Source organism: Oncorhynchus kisutch, linkage group LG26 (genome assembly GCF_002021735.2).
Source record: "Oncorhynchus kisutch isolate 150728-3 linkage group LG26, Okis_V2, whole genome shotgun sequence".
Taxonomy (NCBI): Eukaryota; Metazoa; Chordata; class Actinopteri; order Salmoniformes; family Salmonidae; genus Oncorhynchus; species Oncorhynchus kisutch.
The window spans coordinates 15,726,888-15,750,499 of NC_034199.2; positions in this window are offsets into that span (position 1 = coordinate 15,726,888).

A 23,612-nucleotide genomic window follows, 5' to 3' on the forward strand; every position below is an offset into this window, starting at 1 on the left:
GTATTGGAACAGACAGTGACCTGGAGCTCAAGGACAAACTACTTCCAGATGTCTGAGTGCCAATACATTACTGGTACTGCTGTTGCAGCTCTGTATGCTAGAGGAGGAGCACCGTACAAGGCACATACTGCAAGGCAGAGGAATCAATTCTGCTCAGGAAAAAAAGAAGAGGATAAAACTTTTAAGAATTTGAGTGGGAGAGAAAGTGTATGTTTGTGTGTTTGTGTGTGTGTGTCATAGAGATAGATAGAGGACTCATCTTCGCATCTGTGCCACTGTAGCGTCTGTGACAGCAGGGCAGAGCCATTGAGGCTAACTACATTTTGAAGTAGTACATTTTCTTCATCACGATTGGCGGATCCCTCCTAATGACCCGGTTGGACATGACTCAAACAGGGTCACCAGGATGGATCAGGTAATGAATTTGCAATTCCCACTCAGAATAAATTTAAATGGCGCTGGCCATGCTAATACGGACTTTTGTCTGCTAGAGGCCTCTAGAGTTCTCTATCATGTGTCTGTGTGTGTCTGTGTGTGTGTGTGTGTGTGTTTACTTTGGTGAAAAATAGACAGAGCTAGTATAGTGCTTTAGATTTCTTTCCTCAGTGCCTCTGCCCAAGAAGGGAACTTATATGCGTGTTTGTTCAGCTCCCCTGTGTCAGATTGCTGTGGATGTGACACCAATCCGTTCAATTCATTTTTATTTTCATTTCACATCAACACTTTATTTGTAGGCCTGTCACTACTGGTGATAAATAGGCAAACATATTGACTAAGGTAATGGTTACATTAGGCCGATACACAAGCGAAAATAACTATGTTTTCTGAAGCAGTTTTTAAAAGTTTAAGTTCCCAGGAGCAGTAGCAGTCATAAAAGCTATAGTGGGAAATAACTGGAAATGTTGATGTTTGTTATGTTATTTTAATATTGCTGCCAAAAAGGTCCTTGTAGTTGAATTGATTCCACAGGGTCATATTTTTATGTCATAATATGCCATATGACTAAGTAGTTGGAATTCTGTGGGATCAATGGAACTACAAGGAACTTTTTTTGCAGCAATAATAAACTAATATAAGATATCTAAACTATACCAGTTATTGCTTACTATAACGTTTATGAAATGATGAAATGAGTGGACAGAGAAATAAAGCTTCACTCTATCCAATCAGAGCAGCAGGATCCACATACAGCCTGCTCATCTCTTTACAGACAGAACTGGCTAGTTGAGTTATTTAGACTGTACACACGACTGGCTCAAAGTTTAGAAATGTTTTCACTGGACATTCAGTGTACCATTTACACCTTCTGTATTCTGTGCATGGTAATGTGAAGAACAACATGACCACTAACAGAGTTAGATTAGGACATAGGCCAAGGACTAGATCAAGTGTATTTTTACCTGGAGTTTAGCCTTATTTTAGGCTTCTACTTAAACCACTTTTAGTCTTTGGTTGTTTACTAAACTAACTTACTCACTCTGTTTAGCACATGGCCTCACATGTGAATCCTTGAAGAGATGGGTGGGGCTAAGGCTTAAGAGTGTGTGAAAGATCCTGAATAGGTAGACAAATAAGAGCTTTTCAGTAGGTGTACCAAAACATGCCAGGGCCATTTTCTCAAAGTTGAAGTTTATCAACTTCCAAAGCAGAATTACTTTCATCCAAAGTTTAAAAAAAAACACAATTTCACATTTTGCTGGATCGAGACGGTCATACATATCATACACATTGAAATGTTTTGCTTTTCCTTAACACTCTGTGTAAAAAAAACTCTGAAACGACTTCATGAACACGCAAAGACAAAGTGTCTGCGTCTGAAATGGCACCCTATTCCTTTTGACTAGGGTCCATAGGGCTCTGATAAAAATGTATGCACTACATAGGGTATAGGCTGCCATTTCAGTCACAGGCAGTGTGTCAGAGAAAACTATTTTAACTGTCTGTCTGATTTCAAATCATACCACATTCCTTCCCTTTCAAGTGGAAAGAAGAGGGAAAATCTTTACACATGATATACCCTGGGAATCCCGTGATACCAGGAGAATCACAGAGCCCGTGGAAACTCATAGATAGACAAACAAGGGATCAGGCTGGGTAGAATAGAACCTCCCTATTGAGGCGGGTAGAATAATTCAAAGAAAGCAGGCGTTCCCATTCCCAACCGACTCTTCCTAAAACTCCAGATCCGGGCCTTTGCCTTTTAGGAATGTCGGCGAGCCTCGGGGTCTCTCTGTGGGATTCTTTCTTTCCGTTCTGTCTCAAATCCACCTGCAGGATCTGGATATATCCCCTCGGTCTGTCGGTCTGTCTGTCGGCTACGCTATCTGCATCTCAAGACCATCCAAGGCAATAAAGGATTCAGACAAAGAACAAATATGGAATGACTCAGACTATCAGAGGAGTTAGGAAATAAGCAGAAGACAAATTTCTATCCTGATGGATGAAGAAAGTTTATGCTATTTTAGGCCCCAGAAAACTGTAATGTTTAGTTTAAGACATGGACAATGAAAACATATATTTATATAGTGTAGCTAGTGCTATATTGGACACATGGGGTAGTAGTGCTGAGCGATTAACCAAAATCTTTTTTTTAGCAACTAATTTACTGATATCAGTTCAATTATTTGAATTCCATTTAATTCAATTGTTTTCTGTGAGCTCAATGTGCTCATTGCACAGTTTCTCTAGAAATAAATCCGATTAAACCCGAACTGTGCGATGTTGTATGGGGTTGTCGTTTCCAACAGGCCAAGATTTTACATACTGTAGTTTAGCGCAGAAAACCTGGTAATGAACTACAATGACCACAATCCATTGAGTGCATTCTTGTCCAGTCTGTGTCTCTTTTACACCTGCTACATAAAAGAGAGAGTAGAATGTGTGATCGAGAGAGGAAGAGAGCTGTTCCTTCGCGAGGTACTGTATCTCTACCTGAAAATACATGACCTCTAAGGGATTGATATTTGGTATTCAGCGGTCACAAAAGTATGCCTTATTTACTTTGAAGAACTACTAAACTAGTGATTTTGTCAGACAACGTAGACAGGAGATGAAAGGATGACTTTGAATGAAATAAAGCCCTCAAATAAAACAAATGTAATATGCACACCTGAAATAATTTATTAAATCAAAGTAATTTGAATAAATGATGGTTAGCAGTAATGGGCAGTCACTACCATTATGGGACTTTTATTCATTGTTTTATTCTGTGCCGTGACAGCATTCAACCCATATAACGCATAGTGCATTTAAGGTAAAAAAAAAAAAAGATCTATTGAAATCGAAAACCGTCATTATTTTTTAATCATCTAAACTATCTGTCTAAACCGACTCCCAAAAACACTAATCGCTCAGCATTACTATGTAGGTGAAGCCTCCAGTTTTACCATAGCTACTGTATGCTAACCCTGACTGCACCACACATTTCCCTAAATGGGACAATAAAGATATTGATTGATTGATTGGCTGCATTGGGAAGCTATGAAAATGTTGGTGAATGAGGCACAGCAGCCATGATTAAGGTGTTGATAACCATCAGCCTTTCTCTGCTGTGTGTGGATTAAACCATCCGTCCCATCTGTGTGTGTATCAGGGATCTCATCATCACACAGTCAGTACTTCATAGTCTCAGTCTAAACCACGGTGCGGTTCTTCATTTTATTCTAATCTTTCACCCTAGAGACCAAACAATCAGGAAATTAAAAATCTACTCCGAAAACAAGATAACAGGTTCTCTCTCCCTCCTCTCCACCCCTATGAACCCTAATGCACACAATTTGTCTCAAAATTCAGACAGAAATGTGTCTATTTCCTGTGCTCGCCTATCAAATGTTGAGTTTTAATCATGCCGATTAGTACCGCTGATAAACGCTATAGGCAAACAGAGCAGGTCGGACGGTTTCTGTCTTATCTTTCCCTGGCTCCCACGCAATCCACCTAGACCCAAATTCCTATCCTCAGACATACAGTATCTTATTCTCCTTTAGTCTTCCTTACAGTGTGTTTTTTTAAGAGTAATTTGTATTTGCTGTACTGCCTGACTTCTGGCCCTTATGTTCCTCTGAGATACTGTACTTGTAGCCATAGCTTTGCAGCAGATGGTGGAACACATGTTGCATCAGGACACGTCAGGTTAAACTTATCTATTGTTCTTCCGACTAAAAACTGAATTAAACAACAGCATTTTCCCACTCGCAAAGTTTCCAGAGAGAGCTTGTAAACTCTGGTGCATTGGAATAAAACTATATGCAGGCTCAAGCTGTGTGCAATATCCAGGCTCAAGCTGTGTGCATTAATGTGTTAGATGTATACTCGCAGGCACATACTTCTATCAATAGAACTAGATGTCTGGCATAATAAATATATACAGTACTTTTGCCCACAGATTTAGGCTCTATCCCTGACTTACAGGTAACTGCCAAAATAAAGGAAACACCTACATAGTGTGTCTTAATAGGGCGTTGGGCCACCACGAGCCAGAAAAGCTTCAATGTACCTTGGCATGGATTCTACAAGTGTCTGGAACTCTATTGGAGGGATGCGACACCATTCTGACTGAGATAGCCATGGCAAATGGTTTAAATCGTTTTCATGCTCACCGAACCATTCCGTTACCACTCATGCCTTGTGGATGGGGGCATAGCCATGGTAGTCAAAATAATGGCCTGCCCAGCATGTTGGGATGTGAATTGCTTAATTAACTCAGGAACCACACCTGTGTGGAGGCACCTGCTTTCAATATACTTTACATCCCTCATTAACTCAAGTGTTTCTATTATTTTGTCAGTAACCTGTATATCCTATCAGGTCGACTGAAATCGAAATCAACACCTAGTCCTGCCCCCACAGCACCTACAGTAATAGCTGTCAAAAGACTAGTAATCCAAGCTGACAGGCGGGTCTTAACACCCGGAGCTGTCCAGAGAACAGAGTGGCTGTCAGTGAGGAGAGGGATGCTGCTCCTGCCACAGCTTCTGGAGAAAGTGTTGGACATTCCCATCCAAGAGTCCCATCCATGTCTTAAACACGTGTTAGCGATTATAGATAGTTACCCCTTATTAAATATGATTCAAGCTAGAATCCATAGTTGCTACATCCATTTTTGGACTTTTAAACGTGTTATATATACCCATTGCTTAAAAAAATAAAAAAGATCACTTATAAAAGCCTCATGAGCTTAGTTCAACTGTCGTACACCATCAGAACCCAAAATATAAGCTTGTTTTTCTCACCCAATGGTTGTAAATAATGTAACTGTAAACACACACTGTATAGCCTCAAAACGTGGTTAAAACTATAATTGTGAAATCATGGATGGTCAGTCCATAGCTCTGTATATGATTTTAGGAATTGTTACATTTCTCCAAGCCCATCCCTCAGACTTTTACCATAACAGAGGTGGGGTGACCAGTTTGTTATTATTTCAATTAAGGACTCTAGCTTTAATGCTTCAGCTCGTATAGGTGGGTTGGGGTAGGTTCCATTACACTTTGGAGAATGTACAGTGATGAGTTCTGCTCGGGACTTAGAAGAATGGTATTCTTTAGTCTACATCTGACAGCCACCTAAGACAATACAGTTACAGGGTTGTATTTTTACACCACTGATTTCAAGTAATGAAATATAAATTGAATTAAGGATAGCAATTGTATGCAATATAATTACAATATGACTCAGCTTGGGTGTCCATTTTGAGAGCCATACATTGCATTTTTGGAATTCTGACATTTTGCATGCGTCTTCTGCCAGCAACAGTGACCTCACGTTCACAACACTCCCAATAAACAGATTGGACATGACTAACCACCAATTAAAGTCACATCACTGTGGCGATGAGCCATGATATTGACCCTTTCTCTGTGCTGTGTAGTCAGAGTCCTGCAGTCTAGATGAACTGCAATTGAAGGGTAATGCTCCTCACAAGCACTGAGACGGTTTGCCTCTTTACGGGGTTAACGACCTGTATACTGCTCTGACTCTTTGCCAAACAAACATGACTGATGAACAGAGCAGCATGTCCAAATCACTTACAAACATTCTATTATCCATGGGCACCATGATATCCACATCAATCCCTGCATGTATGTGTACGGGTGAATAAGCAATGTGTGCACACACATGCATGACAACACACGCGGAAGTCACCTGGACCCATTCTGGGGGCCTGGATATCTAGCTGAAGATAGTTAGTCTAGAGATCAGGAGTTTTAGGGCTGACTGTACCGCACAGTACTCGTGTGCTTGTCTTGCTTTTTTGACGAGCTCAATTGGATTTGTCCCCTAATGTCTGGTAGATAATCACTTTACTCATTAGCAAGGATTCAGGAATGAAGCAGTGAAAGGGTAATAACACAGACAACCACGGGGATTATGAATCTCTGTCCCACACGCTGAGAGAGCAGATTATACGGCTCTGACAGACAGAAGCTACACTGTTACCCACTGCCCACCCAGGCAAAAACCAACCTGAAACACACTAACACAATGACCGCCACCAGTTCACATGGCTCTCAATGACAAGGAACTCCATTCACTATTAGTGGTTTAGTGATAGCAGTTTGATCACAATGAAGTAGAGGGTGAAGTTGCTTTCGGCCACACAGCGTGATTACGATTTCTCTGTGTCTCACGGGAACCACAAACGGGAGGTCTGGAGGGTTGTTCTATGTTATCTATCTTAATAATGTATTTTGTCCTCTGAGTTTAGATCGGCCCTGCCTGATAAATATAAACGAGTGCTTATCTCGTTCGCTAGCATGTTGCTCACTGCAGCTCTGAGAGAAACCAGTGGTGGCAGACTTTTCCAGACATGTCCTATCTTACAAAAGACTCTGCTCCGTTTCTCTGTAGTTACACTTCTATCCTTTCTTCAATCTCTTTTTTCATTTTTTCCGATATTTTCTTCTACACTCGTTGTTGCCTTTCTAATCGCTGTTTTCCCCTGTCTTTCCTCAACCTCCTTCAACAGATGGTAGCCACTCTTGCAATTTACACCGGTACAAATGTTGTGTCGATCATATAATTCATACTCACTTCCATATCTACATCCACGGTTGCTCTTTGTGATTGTTCCTTTTGACAACATAATGTTCTTCCTTTCATATTTCCATTTCATACACACTCACACTTCTCAGGACCACAGATATGAGGCCCGTCATGTCTAAAGCCCTCCCCAGGGATGGTGCTCCACTTCAGGCTGTTTTTCCCTGGAATAGACCCTGGTCCCCTGAGAAACACAGTGATAGCGGTTTTCTATTGAGTGGATTGGAATGCACTTAGCCTGGTAAGGTATCTTCTCAATGCTTATTTGTCCTACCTATGTATAGTGAGATACTGGACGCCTCAGTGTCAGTCTGCCCGTGCTTTACAGATCCGTGAAATGGGTTAAAGTCTGTTCTAGGGTCAGGGCTAGAAGATCAATGGTGTCTGTCCATGCTTTACGGGGTGAGTAAAATAATTTAAGTGTTGGTCTGGGTTCAGGGTTAGCCTGAGCCCCCTTTGATGGGAGCTCAGGCTGGCTGGTGTTGATAGGACTGTCCAGGTGTAGTGGAGGCCTGGTACTGAGTGTGTGTGTGTGTGTGTGGGGGGGGGCTTTCTAGAAACCTCTTTTTTCCAAGGGGGCAGAGTATGATACATTGGAAAGTTCCGGAACACAGAGAGAGAAAGGGAGTGAAAGGGAGGAGAGGTCTATAAATCGTCCTAGTAAGAACTACAGGCTCCAGGCCGGCTGGGCTGACTGCCTCTAAACACGGATCGGGGGGGTCAAGAAAGGAGGAGAAAATGGTGGGATGAGGAGTCATACCTCATGATGACCTCCTGTTCTGCACTGTCAACGTCTGGGAAGCAAGGGATTTAAGACAGAGAAAGAAGAAGGGATTGGAACATGTAACATCTAGGACTAAGAGTGACCGATGTTTGGAGAGTGGCGATAACTTCATGATGTTTGAGTGTCATAAAGGGGGCACCTGTGAGATATTAGTCATATTTTTACATGATCGTGGACATGTCATATAACTGTCACATATTACTGTCACATCCGTAGATATCAAGGTGGCTGCCTCTTGGTGTTGGTATTGATATTATTCTTTGCTTTGGGTCCAAAACCTGCCTGGAATCAGTCAAAGTGTGTTTTACTCTCATTGCAACAATGGCTGCCTCTTCCCCCTCTCTCTCTACACACAGCAGAGTGGTACAAAACATGCTTGATTGAATCTGATTCTTCTCTCTCCCCTTGTGCTGCAGGGATCGGTAAACAAACAGTGATGTCCACTTAGATTTATCACTGGGCAGTCGGTCACCGGAGGACAGCTCCCCTCTACCCCTCACCATGCTCCACTGCAGAGAGACACATTAGCCATGGCAGAGCCCTCCACTGCCCACTCTCGTGTTCCCACGGGAACTTGTTGGCCGCAGCTCACATCAAAGTGCTTAACTTTCTCTTTGGAAGGGCATCCCCGTGTATATCCATGTATATGCCTGAAAAGTGTTCCCATGCAGTAAAGCCCCGACTCCAACCTGAGTTAAGCGCGCATAAATGGAACGTAATTCCCTTTTGTGTGCACCTTCTCCCTGTACGTATTCTGACCTCGAACTTAAGCATGAGAATAGCATGTTCTTCACCAACTATTCGTTTGAGGTGGTGCTTGAATGAACAAAGGTGTCATAATTTCACTACCTTAAAGCGCAAGGAAACCTTGAATGAGTGGAAAAAGCATGTACTTTATTTTTAGGGGGATAGAAATAACACCATTCTCCATGCCCTGTCATTTACAACTTGATAAGATCTAGCTAAATGAGTAATCCGTTTGGATAAGGGAATTGTAAATATAAATGACTCGTTTATGGCATTAAAACTCAACATATCAACTTTCCCGCAGCATAGTTCATGAAATTCTGAACCATTATGCAGAATTTAACTTAGACAGCCTTTTAACCCCTCCCAGATCTGACTCTGCTGGCAGCAACGTTATTGAGGAAAACTGTACTTTGTTTGCCTGTGATATGTGGTTGTCCCACCAAGCTACCTTAAGAGGAATGCACTAACTGTAAGCCCGCTCTGGATAAGAGTGTCTACTAAATGACTGAAATGTCAAAACTGTCAATTTACTGTTAGTTCCAATCAGTTGGCATAGCCTACATTATCGTTCCATTTAATGACATTGTTTCGTTTACCTTCATTTGCTTCCTCTGTAAATGCTGTCACGGCCATGTGATTGTTGCTGAGGATCGTTAGTAACAGTTGGTAATATACTCTTTTTTTTTTTTAAATGTAGGCTAATTAAATCGTTATGGAGCGGAGCACTGATCAGGCCCTAACAGTCTGAAACCGACTCATGGTACAATACTTGGTCATATCGTCACTTAGTTCCATGAGTAGTGCAGGCAATAGTATTGCCTACTATTGTACACGGTTGTAATTGTATGTACACTAATTGATTTGAGTTGATTAATCTTCCAACATTACCATGGGTTGAAGAGCTGAACGAATCCAACCACACGTTTCTTTCTTTTGTACATAAAAGCCAAACATGTTTTTTCATTATTTACTTTCCTTAACCTAAAGAATCTACAAGAGCAGAGTATTTTTTTAATCTACTAATTGGTGCTGAAAATATGCATACATTTGGAAGGCTTTCTTTCATTGATCCCTATTATTCTGAACCCGTTCTCTTGTTATATTCTAGTCAGCGGACAAAATTAGACGCGCCGTAATTAAAGGGATGGCTTAACATAAATGTTCACCATTGAATGAAAACATCACCAGAAATTCTGTTGGCCAGCAAGTGGGAGGGTTTCCCGTTGAATTAATATTTGCTTTTCGTGTTCAGAGCGCGGAGGGTAGACACACCTACAGAGCTTAAGTCTGAACACCAAATACTGAGAAGTACGTGGGAAAGGCATGAATTCTCAAATCAGGATCGGCTTGTGTGCAGACATATGTTTTGTATACTCAAGTGAACAGAGATACAGAGTCAATCTGTCTCTTGGCGTGTGACACGTGTCATGACGTTGCCCTGCGCGACACACGCTTTGCATGCAAAGTGGCATAGGATACATCACTGTAAATGCCTCGTTCAGACACAGTGTGGTTCATTCGGCATGTGTGTTTGCGTTGCTGTCCGCCGTTCTATAATGTTTATAAAAACACCTCTCTTTAATGGATGTATATTTCCTCTGCTATACATCTTAGGCAGACAGACTATATGTAGAGGATGTGACCAGGCTAGAGCAGCTGTTTATGCACGTCGATGACGTGTGCGCACAGACGTACTGTTGTGTACATCCCTGATGTCCTCCAAAAGTACCTGTGTGTATTAAAATGTACAGGTGCCTGTGTTTCTCTGTGGCTCGTCTCTATATAAAACTATACTGTACCTGTGTGTTAGTCAGTATATAAAGGCAGTGTATTGGCTCGGTGGCTTTCCCCAGTGGACAGCTTGGTCTGGGTGACCCTTGTAAAAGCTTCCGCTTCTGTCACCACCAGCACACTGAAATAAATTGGCTTTGGTCTCCATGGAAGGGTTTGCAGTTGCTGCGAACCTAAAGCATTATTGGTATAGCTGGAGTCTCACTAGGGAGGGAGGTTGTGTGTGTGTGCAGCCTTGACCCTGGTGAACCGTGTGTGTGTGTGTGTGTGTGTGTGTGTGTGTGTGTGTGTGTGTGTGTGTGTGTGTGTGTGTGTGTGTGTGTGTGTGTGTGTGTGTGTGTGTGTGTGTGTGTGTGTGGGAGGGGGGGGGTGTATGTGACCTCTAAATGCTCTCTGTCTGCGGGTGATAGAAAGACTGATCAGGAAGCAATACTGAAGTGATGCAGTGTGAACAATGTACCCACACACTGATTTCGCCACAGTCGGCGTGGTGGCTCGTCACCCTATACTCCCTTTCATAGAAACCTCCAAGTTTCAAGTCAACGAATGCATGTATTTGATCAGCTTCTCTACTCTATGTTGGTATCGTATCTAATATACTCCAGTTTGAGATATCGTTATCAAACTCTACCCTTTTACCTTCTCACTTTAGAACGTTTCCCAGTGATTTAGTCGACAGCAACATTTCATCAAGATCAATGAATCAAACTGTGAGGGACACGAGGGAGCCAGGGTTGGAATTAACATCTCACGGATTAGCCTACAGGAAATGCTTAGCGTACCGATGTGTGACATCAGCATTCACTTCCAGAAAGCCAAATCATAAGACTGTGGAGTCAAACACAGTTCACGGGGAACCAAGTGTCGTGATTAAGAGGAATCTGTGCAGTCTTCTCAGCAGCTGCACGCTCTGCTACGGAGGTCAAAGGGTCAGTGATGTATGTGAATAACATGTACAGTATATGCCTCTGTCTAGCCACCACACCTGTCTATAGAACATCACCATACATCTCTCTGTAGTAGGATGAAATTACCCCTAGATGATTTGCAATTGAAGATCAGGTTTGCAATTGAAGGTATTGTAACAGGAGCAAAGAGTGAAAGGAGCAGAGAGGAATCTGGGTAAGAGTACAAGAAGGGAAGGTGGGTTAACAGCGAGATACAAACAGAACGGTTGCCAGTGTGATCTTGACAAATACACAGTGGTGTAAAAAGTACTCAATTGTCATACTTGAGTAAAAGTAAAGATACTTTGATGGAAAATGAAAGTCACCCAGTAAATGCCTACTTGAGTAAAAGTCAAACCTATATTTGGTTTTAAATATACTTAAGTATCAAAAGTAAAAGGAATTGAAAAAAATGTACATGTCAGAAGTTAAAAAATCATTTAATATTCCTTATACTGTGGGGCAAAATAGTATTTAGTCAGCCACCAATTGTGCAAGTTCTCCTACTTAAAAAGATGAGAGAGGCCTGTAATTTTCATCATAGGTACACTTCAACTATGACAGACAAAATGAGGGAGAAAAATCCAGAAGATCACATTGTAGGATTTTTAATGAATTTATTTGCAAATTATGGTGGAAAATAAGCATTTGGTCAATAACAAAAGTTTATCTCAATACTTTGTTATGTACCCTTTGTTGGCAATGACAGAGGTCAAACGTTTTCTGTAAGTCTTCACAAGGTTTTCACACAATGTTGCTGGTATTTTGGCCCATTCCTCCATGCAGATCTCCTCTAGAGCAGTGATGTTTTGGGGCTGTTGCTGGGCAACACGGACTTTCAACTCCCTCCAAAGATTTTCTATGGGGTTGAGATCTGGAGACTGGCTAGGCCACTCCAGGACCTTGAAACTCCTTTGTTGCCCTGGCGGTGTGTTTGGGATCATTGTCATGCTGAAAGACCCAGCCACGTTTCATCTTCAATGCCCTTGCTGATGGAAGGAGGTTTTCACTCAAAATCTCACGATACATGGCCCCATTCATTCTTTCCTTTACACAGATCAGTCTTCCTGGTCCCTTTGCAGAAAAACAGCCCCAAAGCAGGATGTTTCCACCCCCATGCTTCACAGTAGGTATGGTGTTCTTTAGATGCAACTCAGCATTCTTTGTCCTCCAAACACGACGAGTTGAGTTTTTACCAAAAAGTAATATTTTGAATTTCATCTGACCATATGACATTCTCCCAATCTTCTTCTGGATCATCCAAATGCTCTCTAGCAAACTTCAGACGGGCCTGGACATGTACTGGCTTAAGCAGGGGGACACGTCTGGCACTGCAGGATTTGAGTCCCTGGTGGCGTAGTGTGTTACTGATGGTAGGCTTTGTTACTTTGGTCCCAGCTCTCTGCAGGTCATTCACTAGGTCCCCCTGTGTGGTTCTGGGATTTTGCTCACCGTTCTTGTGATTATTTTGACCCCACGTGGTGAGATCTTGTGTGGAGCCCCAGATCGAGGGAGATTATCATTGGTCTTGTATGTCTTCCATTTCCTAATAATTGCTCCCACAGTTGATTTCTTCAAACCAAGCTGCTTACCTATTGCAGATTCAGTCTTCCCAGCCTGGTGCAGGTCTACAATTTTGTTTCTGGTGTCCCTTGACAGCTCTTTGGTCTTGGCCATAGTGGAGTTTGGAGTGTGACTGTTTGAGGTTGTGGACAGGTGTCTTTTATACTGATAACAAGTTCAAACAGGTGCCATTAATACAGGTAACGAGTGGAGGACAGAGGAGCCTCTTAAAGAAGAAGTTACAGGTCTGTGAGAGCCAGAGATCTTGCTTGTTTGTAGGTGACCAAATACTTATTTTCCACCATAATTTGCTAATAAATTCATTAAAAATCCTACAATGTGATTTTCTGGATTTTTTTTTCTCATTTTGTCTGTTATAGTTGAAGTGTACCTATGATGAACATTAAAGGCCTCTCTCATCTTTTTAAGTGGGAGAACTTGCAGAATTGGTGGCTGACTAAATACTTTTTTGCCCCACTGTATTATATGTACATTTTTTGGACGGATAGCCAGGGGCACACTCCAACACTCAGACATAATTTACAAACAAAGCATTTGTGTTTAGTGAGTCCACCATATCAGAGGCAGTAGGGATGACCAGGGATGTTCTCTTGATAAGTGTGTGAGTTGAACCATTTTCCTGTCAAAATGTAACGAGCACTTTTGGGTGAGAGGGGAAATGTATTGACTAAAAAGTACATTATGAAATAAAAGTAAAAGTATATGTAGTAAAGTAAAATAAAGTACAGATACTCCGGAAAAAACTACTTCAGTAGTACTTTCAAGTATTTTTACTTAAGTACTTTACACCACTACAAATACTGTACTTTCAGTGAAACGACAAATATAAATGGCTCACTTACAGTGAGTGTTAAGACAGAGTAATGCATGCAGAAAGGTTTTAGCTCCCGGCTGACCAATCATACAACATCTGTCGGAGACAGACAGGTCTAGCGGTGAATGTGGTGAGCCCCTCCCTCTTAATAACGTGCCACTCGCCAGCATGAAGGGGACAGCGACAGTGTGCTATGGTATGTAGATGAAATAGATATGCCAATATGCCAATGACACTGACATATCCAGAGCCTATTTACCAGCGACGCTGATTATCAAGAGGGAGGGTGTTTTTCAAATAACAGTGAGGAACTATTATAATTTGAATGGAGGTAGAAAGTGGAAAAAACGAACATACTTCTATACGTGCTCCGTCAACATTAACAGAACAAAGGAACCAGCCAACTGCTCAATGCTCACGTGGAGCGTGTAAATGATGTTATGAAGTAAACCAAAACTTGTTTGTTATGAAGTAAACCAAAACAGGTTGTGAACTCTGCAAGCAACGTATCCACTCCGAGACTGAGAATGGTAAATTGCTGTAATTAATGGCTGCATTAACAGAAATTAATGTAACCAAATGTCAGGGGTCAATGGTAAATTGCCTGTTTAACAAACGGTCATTTATAAAAGTGCATTCCGGGCCTACACTGTATAGCCTAGTCTACTATTCTACTTAGCAGGGATAGGAGGGGGTACATTTTTTGTTGTTGTCTCGCCTAGGGTGACAAATCGGCTAGGACCGGACCTGATCAGCGTTGATTAGTCTGTAAATGAAGTAAAGATTCAAATGATACCATCTGCATTGTCTATTTTACACAACGTTAGTGCCTTATAGGCCTCAGAGGCAGAACAACTTAGTCGACTTCTGTTGAATGATTTATGAATAGTCAGACACATCCAACCTATTTTTTTAAAGACCGATTTGTTTATTTAATAGCAAGCAATGAAAATGTGCATTGTACAAAAGGAAGTGAACACATCAAAAGTTTTTTTTTTGCTGAAGTGCAATAGCCAATAGCGCTCTACACCCCCACGCATCTAGCAGATCAGCTGCTGAAGCATCAGAGGCCAGTTGGAAAGAGGAGGAGATGTAGAAAGTTTAATAGACAGACTAAAGTTAGCAAGACATTTGCTTTGAATCATTAGTAAACACTCCTGCTTCTAGGTAAAGTTTATCTCCATGACAATAACGTTAATAACAATTAAAATAAATAATCAAATGAACGAAGGCCTATTTAAACGTTTTTTAAATAAATGTATTCATCCGTAAACGTTTAGACTAGTCTGAGTCATTTTGACTAAAAAAATAAGCCTTCATAAAGCCTTCATAAACACTACATAGTGTGAAAAATCATCATTAATCATATGTCATGCTTTATAAAGGGTTCATAAATGTGGCATAATTGTGTTACTTAACCACCAATGTACATTGTGACAATCCCACTATGTCAAATATGACATAAAACTGTGCTTCATAAAAGGCTGGCCAAAATGCTGTGCTGCAGGATGACACACACTTTAAATTTCAGTCATGCACACCCAAAAATAAATTGTAGAGACTTTTAAAATCCGTTTTTATGTTTTGCCTACTTTTTTATTTTTCCCAAATTCCTTTTTCTTGGTTTTGTTTTTCCCTGGTTTTGGATTTCCCAAATGTTTCTGGGTTTCCCGCCTTTTAAACAGAAAAACAACTAAAGTGGATTTTCTGTGTTCACAACAATGTTTAAACCACACCAGGGAGTGACTTTCGAAGGGAAAAATCAAATCAACTTTTTAGTGTAGTTACCCTTTAATTCAGTGAGCATGTCCTGCAATGTGGTTTTGTTAACAGGTTTTCTGTAGTGACGTAAGAGCATGTGATATGATTCAAACGCCAATTAAAATGTTGCTAGCTAGCGGGCTCAGAGAAATACAAATCCCCCTAGATACATGTCTCATTTTAAATGCAAGACGGAAACAATAATACGAATTGAATAGTTTCCCATTTATAGTTTCTGGCGCAGCACAGAAATGCCCTTATCCAGATGGTGTGAGAAAATAATTTCCTAACACACCTGCTAACTTTCTTTGTTGTTACATTTAAGGTTGGAACCAACATGAAGTACCTCCAGCAGGAAATGAGGCAAGAACCATTTGTCCGCCAGCTCAGGGACAAGCCACACAATTCACAGCCCAATGTAATGTTCAATGTAATTGCATTGCTGGACATTTTGACATTTCCACAGCTACCGAGTATATTACTTTCTGATGTTCAGTTCCTCGACAATAACGTAGACGAGCTCAGGGCGAGGATGTCCTTCCAGAGAGACACCAGGGATTATAACATATTTTGTTTCACTGAAGCTCTCTCCGCATATACTGACCCTGTCCATACAGCCAACTGGGTTCTCAGTACATCGTGCAAACAGGAATAAAGAACTCTCCAGAAGAAGAATTCAAGACCTTTTGTGCATCTGTCCTAGAAAACCGCACAATCACCCAATTATGTTATGATAATTATGTTTGGATATAGTCACAGCTGTGTATGTTCCCCCCCAAGCCTATACCCCGACGGCCCTCAGGAAACTACACTGGACTTTGTTCAAACTGGAAACCACATATCATAAGGCCGCATTTATTGTAGCTGGGAACTTTAACAAAGCAAACGCTACCGAAATTATTTCAATACATTGCTTGTAGTACTCGCCATTCAAAAACTCTCAACTCAAAAACTTCTGCTCCTCCCCAAACAGGAAGTACCCGTGCTAAGGTCTATTTAACGCTGGTCTGACCAATCGGAATCAATGCTTCAAGATTGTTTTGATCCCGCGGACTGGGATTTGTTCCGGGTAACCTCTGAGAATAACATTGAGGTATACACTGACACTGTGACTGGGTTCTCAGGAAGTGTATAGGGGATTTTCTTCCCACTGTGACTATTAAAACCTACCCGAACCAAAAACCGTGGATAGATGGCACAACTGAAAGAGCGAAGCAATTGCATTTAACCATGGCAAGGTGACTGAGAATTTGATCGAATGCAAACACAGTGCAGTTATTCCCTCCGTACAGCAATCAAACAGGAGACATGTCAGTACATAGACAAAGTGGAGTCGCAATTCAACGGCTCAGACATGAGACGTATTTGGCAGGGACTCCAGACAATCCTGGATTACAAAGGGAAAACATCACCGATGTCTTGCTCCCAGACAAGCTAATCAACTTCTTTGCCCACTTTGAGTATAACACAGGGCCACCGAATCAGACCACTCCCAAGGACTGTGGGCTCTCATTCTCTGTGGCCGACGTGAATAAGACATTTAAGCATGTTAACCCTCACAAGGCTACAGGCCCAGACAACAGTAATAGGCCCGAATACCAACAATGACGAGATAGCCTACAGGGAGGAGGTGAGGGCCCTGGCGGAGTGGTGCTAGAAAAATAACCTCTCCCTCAACGTCAACAAAATGAAGGAGATGATCGTGGACTCACAGAGGGAAAACGCCACCCATCTGCATCGACAGGGCCACAGTGGAGAAGTGGAGAAGGTGAAAAGCTTTAAGTACCTCGGCATACACACCACATCATGCGTTGGTCCACCAGACCTTCCGCGCATTTGGGTAGAAGTGTATTGGAACAAGATTAGGTGTAATGTGACTAACTGACATCACTTTAGAGTGTATGCCGTCCTTCAGCATAACATGTAACCCTTTATAAAGCACACATTCCTATCATTGACATAGTGGGTGGTGTCACATTTGACATTGGTGATTATGTCAGAGTTATGTCACATTTATGAACCCTTTATAAAAGCATGCCATTCGGTTCTAGATGCTTTGTAACAGATTCATGTAGTGCTTATGGAGGCATTATGAAGCCTTTATGAAGCCTTTTAAACTAAAGTCATTTAAAGGGCACCCACATTTGTATTGCCTCATTAACATACATTCAACATAAATCACTGACTTCCATGTGCACAAACATAGCCTTGTCCTACCAACAGAACCTGAAAATGAAATCCAGTGGGAGAAAGTGGGAGGGTTGAGTGAGACTACAAATTCAAAGATCACCTACTTTTCCACACTCAAGGGAGAGAAAAACATAGGTAGGGTGTTGCTTGCTAGTAAATAAATAAATCAGTCTTTTGTTTTTATAAGGTTGGATGTGACTGACTCGTCATGAATTATTCAACAGCAGTCGACAAGGTTGTTCTGGCTCTGAGGCCTGTTATGCGCTAATGTTATGTCAAATTGACGATGCACCAGTCCTTTCCAACCTGACATGGTATAATTTTATATGGAATCTAGGGGTGCTGGAGGTGCTTCAGCAATAAAGATTTAGCCAAAAATATATTACTCGTGAACAGAGAGCATAATTTAACCACAGAGGATCAAGAGCTTCAAAAAAAAATGCTGTGGATTAAATTCTATCACCAGCACTTGCGGTCAGGATAGACAAAATTTGGGCGGCTCTCACGCCAAATATAGAACAATTTGTTGCATTGTGGCCATAGACATATAATCCATGAAAGGGTTTTGGGCTCTTACCCTGGAAATTTGACTGTTACGCTCATGGGTACACTAGAATGGCTGCCAGTCCTGATTTGAATGGGAACTGCCATGTATAGATTATATTTCTATGGTTGGTTGCTGTTGACAGTTTCTATACACAATCGCTAGAAAAAGGCATTTGGAAAGCAAAAGAGAAGACTAATATGAAAAGAGAAGACTAATCTGTCTGTAGAAAAATATATATCAACAACCTTTAGCGATTTTGAGTGAACAGCACTGTTTTCCAAAGCAGCATGAATGTGTGTGTGTGTATGTGGGAGCAAAGAGAGAGAGTCAGAGGGCAGAAGGTCAAACTCATGCATCTGTCTATTATCACGTTGGGAGGTCATGACTACAGTGTTGTGTAACACTGTGCAGTTTTAGCCCTTTTCCTATCAGCGTAATTACCAAAGAAAATCTCACTATTTACCAACAACATCACTAAGCAGAGTGGGAGGCCTATGACCTAGCTGAGCAACACAATGTTTGCCGGATTTGGAAGGTTTCTGGGTGTCTGGATGCTGTAAAGTGTTCGCACACACTCCTCCCTCCTGCCATGAAAGGTAAATTCTGTCATTTATACCATCCAGTCAAAATCCTCTCTACCCACGTCTCCTGCAGGTTCATTCCTATTCGCATTATACCATAGAAATACATCTTCTGATTTACACATAACATTACTAAAGTTGGGAGACCTACAGTATGATCTAGCTGACTAACAAAACGGTATGGACGTCAGTAGTTTACAGTTTCCTCCTCTTTCTCCAGATCACCTCTTCCACCCTCTCTCCCTTCTCCTCATCTTCCTCATTTTCTTCCTTCTCCTCTTCCTGTCTCTGCTGCTCCCCTTCCTCATCCTCTCCCCCCTAACCCCCCCACTCGCCGCCCCCTCCTCATCTTCCTCCTCCTCTTAACCCCCCTTACTCCCCCCTCCTAACCCCCCTAACTCCCCCCCTTCAAACCCCCCTAACTCCCCTCCTCCTCATCTTCCTCCTCCTCCTAACTCCCCTACTCTCATCCTCATCTTCCTCCTCCTAAAACCCTAATCCCCTCATCATCATCTTCCTCCTCCTCCTAACCCCCCTTACTCCCCTCCTCCTCATCATCTTTCTCCTCCTCCTTACCTCCCTTACTCTTCCTCCTCCTCATCTTCCTCCTCCTCCTAACCCCCCTTACCCCCCTCCTCCTCATCTTCCTCCTCCTAACTCCCCTACTCCCCTCTTCCTCATCTTCCTCCTCCTCCTAAACCTCTAATCCCCTCCTCCTCATCTTCTTCCTTCTCCTAACCCCCTTCCTCCCTTCCTCCTCATCTTTCTCCTCTTCCTAACCCCCTTACTCCCCTCCTCATCTTCCTCCTCCTAACCCCCCTACTCCTACACCACGTCATGTAGCCCCCAGTGTTCCCAGGCAGGACCGCTAAATCACCTCTCCAAGGTCGCTGCGTACTGCACGGTGAAGCAGCGCTCTCATAATTACCACTGAGGGTAATTAGTTTCCACAGCCCAAGGTCTCCTGTGCTCCTCCACACACCTTTATTCTGTCACCCATGCTCCCTCTACAATACCCTCCACCCAACATGGAGCAATGAAGCCCTGCCTCCACCGAGCCAAGCAGCCCACCACCATCTATTATATGGTCCCCTTTGGAGCTGTGCGTGTGCGTGTGCGTGTGTGTGTGTGTGTGTGTGTGTGTGTGTGTGTGTGTGTGTGTGTGTGTGTGTGTGTGTGTGTGTGTGTGTGTGTGTGTGTGTGTGTGTGAACATAATGATGTCTCTTCAACTTAAGACAGTAGCACAATGTCAACGAACGACGGAGAAATTCATTAGCCTTCACACAGTTAATGAAAGTCAAAGATTAAGTCAACCGTTCTTAAGAGAGGGGTATTACTCAGGCCGACGGCCGGGGACATCATTAATAAACTGCCTTCTCTTTTTTTGGCTCCCACATGTGGATATCCGTTCATCATTGTGCTGCTTTTTTTCTCCTTCACTAACTTTGGTCTTTGCATAGAATTTCTATTTCAGTACCACCCGTTGTTATGAAGGTGAAGATGCATAAGATCAGAGTCCAGCTCTAGGACCCAAAACAGACACACACACACACACACACACACGCATGTGAAGGCACTCACAAAAACACACACGTACACGTCTTCAAACATACAATCTTTGAATGAGGATGGTGTACTTTTATGCTATTCAAAAGAGCTAAAGATGAAACGGGAGAAGAAAGTAGTACAAATCTCAACACACCCAGTTCTATAGATAGACTCATGCTGACTTGCGATGCAGCCGTATAGCCTCTCGCTTCCCTTCCCTAGAGCTTAACCGCAACCATAAGGCTGCACTTCTCCATTAAAACCTTTGGTAATACACCTGTCACTCGCAGCACCACAGAGACTTCCAAATGTGTTTGCCTCAGCGCTTTTTATCTCCCTTTTTCCCTACTTCCCATACCTTACTACCTGTACTGTGGCACGCCGTCTCTTATCGAGCGCCACTCCAGCTAACCTCAGCACCCTGCATCCCATCTGCCCTTCTGCTCACCTCATCAGAGCTGAAACAAGGGCGTGCATCACCGCCGCCACCAAAAAAACAGGAGTACGGAGCAAAGCAACCTTTCTCAAGCCATCCTGCCACCCACTAATGTTCACTGCCATCTGTGGCTAATGCCATCAGCACAAATGTCACCTCGCAAGACCCTCATATTCACACGAACAGAAGGCACTGTTTACTCCTTCCCTCACTCCTCCCTTTCTCTCTCCCTCCCCCTCTTCCTCTGTTAATTCTCCTTAACGACTCTGCCACACCTCATAAAGAGGCAGTGATTAGGTAGCAAAGTCCTCCGATAAACAAACTTTGTTTAGGAAGTGCTGGTATTGACTCCCTGCTACTAACCTCAAGGCAGTCTGACGTTGTGAGGCCCGGACAGAGAGCATTGATTGCTGGAGTGGCTGTTCGTCTGTTGATCAATCGTCGTGATCCGCCGTGGACATGATTTCCTGGGGTCAAGGTAAAATCTAGTGGAAAGTGTGGAAGTTGGCTTTAGTTCTATCTCAAAATGTCGGTCAGCATTGGCAACAACTCCAGAGGCAAAGCCCAGGGCTGGAGCCCCCACTGGAATTCAATCAAATACTCTCAGTGAACGCACACATGCAAACAAATAAAGCACACAGACACAGAACACACACACACACAGAGAGAGAGTATGTACTGTACACACAAAAATACACACAAAGCACACACAGACCCACAAAAAATCATTACCCAGCGTGACAGAACCGAAACCAATTCAAACAAGTCCTTTGGCATAACAGCGCCTATTAAATATGCCAATAGTTCTCTAATAAACATCAAACCATTACAGCATTAGGCATACAATAGGGTATTGACGCTGAGGGGATTTTTCTGTGGATCTACTCAGGACAGGTAGATCAATGGAGCGACTGAGATGGCTGCGTTAGCTGCATCAGAGTGTGTGTCCCCGAAATGGCACCCTATAAATGGCACCCTATTTCCTATATATGGTCAAAAGTAGGGCACTATATAGGGAATAGGGTGCCATTTCAGATGCAGACAGTGTGTCTGTCTTTAATTATCTCCCGTACACAGGGCCTTAACGAGGCGAAAGACTCCTAATGGGAGATAGGGGGGAGGTTGATGAACCTGGAGGCGGCGTGCCCCGACTTGCCAAGGCCAATGAGAGCAACGCACCGCGCTGGCAGTCACTCACTGGAGTAGACCTGTCTTGCCTGCCGCACCTCCACTGCATGCCAATAAAGCTTGGAGATTTGAATGGAGGGTAAGTGCTGTTTTTTTTCTACTTGTGCATTTTTTTTTTTGTAGCTTTGTTGATTTTAATACCAATATGTTGAATGATGTCTACTGCAGCACTAAGTAAGGATATTAAGCACCTAGTGAGCATACACTCAAGTATAGTGCATTTGTCTCAAACACCTAGCTTAACCATCACTCTTGAGCACAGTAATGACTAAGCATTGGCATGAAAAGTGGTTCACTTATAACCCATTAGTTTAGGGATAGCGAATAACAAAGTGCACAAAAAACAAATAAATGTTTGCCTCATTACAATGTAATGACTTCCCCTAAACATGAAGTATGTTTGGAAAGTAATAGTATTCATTTTTTTTTAAAAACATACATTTGGCAAAAAGTTTGCTAGGAGCTACAGTTTGGCTACAACTTTCCATGTTATGTCATTGACCGTTAGCTAGCTTGGCAATCGTTTGGAGGTAGCATGAAGGCTTCAGCGGGAGTTTTGAACTCACCAGATCGTCACAGATTTATGTGACTCAATCTTCAACAGCAGCAACGGGTGAATTAAGGAGATGGTAATCTTCAGTATTTTACACACGTATAGATTTTGACTTGGTGTTCCAAGTTGTATACGCTTCCAGTGTCTATCCAGTGATGCCTTAAAAAATAGAAAAATGTCGGCTGTAGCTTCTCTCCATAGTTTGCATGGCAGACATGTCAGGATTGGCATGACCAATTGGCTAGTTGTAGTCTCATCACATTAACAGATAAATTACTATTATTCTGTTACTTGCCCTGGGTTACACTAAAATCTAATCTACACACCACAAACATTGCTGTATGGGTCAATGTCTACAGCTGCATCTGATTTAAATTGATTACACTGATTATCACATTTTTGTTCATAAAACCATGCCATGATATTGTAATCATCTACTTTCGGGGTGAGATTGAATTGATGTTAAACTGAACCAAAAGTCTAAACTTTTGTCATAACTGTCTTAAACTGTATGCGTCTCATTGTCTTGAACTGAAATGGTGGGAAGACCTCCATATGATCTCCATTGAGTTGTTGCTACGCAACGGTTCGCTGTTTGTAGCCTAATTCATTATTGGAAGAATTAACAGCTGCAGTGAGCCAGTCAGGAATTGGCCTACAACACACCTGATGCAGTAGCAGCTAGCAAGTATGGATATGATGCATTGTCTATTTTCTAATCTTGCCTGTAGTTTTGATTAAAATCCACTCAAATGGAAAGCAGTTGCTTCTTTACTGAGCAGTGTTTTCACTAACATAACCACAATTGAATTTGATGACGGCCACCAGTGCTTATTAACACCTATTTACTGTTCATAGCAGGCATCCTCACAGCTAGCAGCTACCATCTCTTCCTCTGACTCACACTGGGCCCAATTAACTCCATCTGCTTTACACAAAAGGAATCTAAACCGAAGATTGTCTATTATATCGACAAGATAATCATGTGACTGCTCTAACGATGAAAATACATGTCATCGAAGATACATGTCACTCATCTTTGTATCTGTGCCATTGAAGTGTCTGTGACAGCAGCGCCATTGAGGCTATCTCCCTT